This window comes from Chiloscyllium plagiosum, unplaced genomic scaffold, assembly GCF_037043375.1.
Source record: "Chiloscyllium plagiosum isolate Xiang-an unplaced genomic scaffold, Cpla_swu_hap1 HiC_scaffold_11, whole genome shotgun sequence".
NCBI classification, from domain to species: Eukaryota; Metazoa; Chordata; class Chondrichthyes; order Orectolobiformes; family Hemiscylliidae; genus Chiloscyllium; species Chiloscyllium plagiosum.
The window spans coordinates 24,182,140-24,185,923 of record NW_028270149.1 but is presented as its reverse complement, the minus strand read 5'-3'; positions in this window follow the sequence as shown (position 1 = coordinate 24,185,923).

Sequence of the window (3,784 nt, the reverse complement as noted above, 5' to 3'; positions counted from 1 at the left end):
TTTACTACAAGTGTGTCCTAAATAATTTCTGGCTAGAATTTTCTTTGTCTGCCTTTTATTAATTTAATTAATTCATCATTGGATAAACCAGGCAAAAGTCAACTCTCCTTCCCCCACCTCCTGGTGCAAAGTCTCTTGCTAAACTAATGTTTCAAATATGGATGAAAGACCCTCTTTTGTCTCTCAGCTAGGAAGATTATTGTGCTTATGTGGGTAAGGTGAATGTTATTCTCAGCAAATGCACGTGATATGTCAAATGATTTCTGGCCTTCATTATAGCACAATTCTGGCAGGACAGGACTTCCCTTTGTCCTGAGATGCCTCATTGGCCCAGCCCATTTCAACACTTACTACTTGCTTACTATTTACATGTGTCGGTAGAAGACTTTTGTATTTCCTTGTGTTGTGATCACCACTCCAGTTCCATTCTCTCTGTGCCATGCTTATTTTTCTCTTCCCCTCTCATCCTATTATATTTGACTTGCTTCTTACATGAAGAATTTGCTTAACGTGCATCGTTCACCCTGTTTTGTTCATTGTAATCTCTATGTCTTCATTAAAGGAGCTCTGTTTTTGCTCTTCTACCTTTTGAAATTTTTGGAACGTAATATTTTTGAAGCAGTTCTTTCTTAAAAAGCATCAGTTGTTCCATTGCAGCCTGTTGTCCATCTCTGGTTCAATTTTACCAGTGCTAGATCTCTTCACGTTGCATTACAACCAGCCCTCTTCCAATTTAAAATTCTGTTAGATTGTCCTTTGCTCTTATCTATTCTATCCTAAGTCTTAAGAAGTGATAATCGCTCATACCCACATTTTTCCCTGGTCCACCTCACTTCCCAGCCCTAGATCCAACAATGCTTTGAGTTGGGCTGACAATATACTGAACATACTGATTGTGGTGAGATAAAACAAGTGATTGTGGATGCTAGAGACCTGAAACAAAAACAGAAAAAAACATGTTTGCAGAAATTTCTGTTTTTGTATGATATTGATCAAGGTGGTTCTCCTGAGCACAGGAAATTACTTGCTCTTGAAACTGGTGTTGAATTTCAAAATTGAGGCACTGATTCTCTTGTTTGGGCAGTTTCAACTCATGATGCAAGACCACCATATAACTCCGAATTGACTTTCAATCTCAGGTGTGATAGAGTAAAGAAATGGATAGGAAAGAGAATGAAAGCTTTTACACAAACACTGTAGGAAAGAGTCCTATTTGGAACAGTGATTACCTCATTCTAAGCACAAAATTATCGTCTCAAAACACACGTCCCAAAATCTCAAAGTTTGTGATCCCAGTTCTTTCAGATGATCTTCCCAAAAATAGTGTTAGATATTACTTCCAGGTGGTGTTTTTGGAGTTTTACTACTGTCTATATAGGTAGAATATTAAATTCTACTTTTAAACTCTATCTAAAAATCTGAATTTTTGATGGATATCAGATTTTAAATTTCCTGTTTGTTATCCAGAAACTATATCTGTTTTTCTCATTATAGCTACATTTATTCATTATCTTAACTTCTGAATTGATACTAATAACTTAACGTGCCATTCTTTGATAGAATATTTGGGAGGAAGTGATAACTCCTTCTCCTGGTGGCAAATAATGTAAAATTCTCATTTGCTTAGATCTCTGCCCTTTCGCACAGTTTGCACACTATAGCAAACGTGGGTAGGAAATGTCTGTATTGTAATCTGAAATGATTCTGTTGGATTAATCAGTTGGTCTTTTCCTGTCTGACATTGCAAAGTGAAACCGTGTATGAAGAATGTAGATAAAAATTTTATTTAAGAAAATAAAGTCAATCCAGAAGATGTAGGCATTGCCAACAAGGCCAATGTTTAATGTTCATCCACATTTTACTTTGAGATGATGGTGTCAAGCTGCCTTCTTGAACCAGTGCAGTATTTTGTGGTGGTGGCTTGGAAGAAGAGTTTGCTAGGTCACGTTATGGGCAATTAAGCATTAGCCACATTGAATTGTGCCTGGAGTTGCATATAGCCAGGTCAGGTAAAGGCATCTGATTTCTTTCCTTAAAGGGCATTAGAGGTCGAGATGGTTTTTTTTATACCAATCTCGTAGTTTCATGGTCACCATTACTGCATTCATCCTAAATTCCCTTAATTGAATGAATTTAAATTCAGTTACTGTGGTGGAACATGAACTTGTATGAACTTTAGGTTACTAGCCAATTAACATACACTTCACTAGACTATCTTGATATGCCAGGGTTGAAGAGTGTGATGCTGGAAAAGCACAGCCAGTCAGGCACCATTCCCCAGCTTTTCCTCTGCTACATCGATGGCGCCACCTCGTGCTCCCATAGAAGGTTGAAAAGTTCATGAACTTCACGGACACCCTCCACCCCGATGTCAAATTCACCTGGACCATCTTGGACACCTCCCTCCCCTTCCTGGACCTCCCCATCTCCATTTCTGGTGACTGACTCAACACGGACATCTACTTCAAAACCACCGACTCCCACCCTGCCTCCTGTAAAAATGCTATCCCTTATTCCCAATTCCTCAACCTCTGCTACATCTGCTCCCAGGAAGACTATTTCTACTGTAGAACATCCGAGATGGTCTCCTTCTTCAAAGAGCACAACTTCCCTTCCCACGTGGTCGACGATGCCCTTCAATGCATGTCCTTCACTTCCTGTACCTCTGTTCTTGAAACCCACCCCTCCAATCACAACAAGGATAGAACCTCCCCGGTCCTTACTTTTCACCCCACACCTTCTGGATACATCGCATCATCCTCTGTCATTTCTGCCACCTACAAACATACTCCACCACCAAGGATATATTTCCCTCCCCACCCCAAACTGCGTTCCAGAGAGACCATTTCCTCTGTGACTGCCTTGTTAGGTCCATGCCCTCTATCAACCCATCCTCCACTCCCAGCACCTTCCACTGCTACTGCAAGAAGTAAAACCTTCTCCCTCATCTCCATCCAAGGCCCCAAAGGATCCTTCCACATCTGACAGATTTAACTGTACTTCCACACACCTCACCTACTGTGTCCATTGCTCTTGATGTGGTCTCCTCTACATTGGGGAGACAGGATGCCATCTTGCAGAACGTTTCAGAGAACATCTTTGGGACACATGCACTTAACAACCCCACTGCCCGGTAGCTGAACACTAACCATTCCCTCCCACTCCACCAAGGACATGCAAGTCATGGGTCGCCTCTACTGCCAAACTCTAATCACCTGACACCTGGAGGAAGAATGCCTCACCTTCTGCCTTAGGACCCTCCAACCACGTGGGATCAATGTGGATTTCACTAGTTTCCCCATTTCCCCTCCACCCCACCTTATCCCAGATCCAAACTTCCAACCTGGCACCACCCTCTTGAACTGTCCTACCTGTTCACCTTCCTTCCCACCTATCCGCTCCACCCTTCTCACCTTTACCCCCCACTTTCATCTATCGCATTCCCACACATCCCCTCCCCCCCAATTTATCTCTCAACCTCCTTGGGCCAACACCCCCTCATTCCTGATAAAGAGATTATGCTCGAAACATCAACTTTCCTGCTCCTCGGATGCTGCCTGACCAGCTGTGCTTTTCCAGAACTCTCTTCAACTCTGATCTCTAGCATTTGCAGTCCTCACTTTCTCCTATCTTCATATATCCCTATGATCCACAGGATGTTCCATGATAAAATCAGTTCATTTTTTAACTTTTAAGTTAACGCCGACAAAGTGTCCTGGATTTCCTAACCAACACACAGGAAATCTAGCAGTAGTCCTGGGAACAAATAAAGAACATGCTCTAT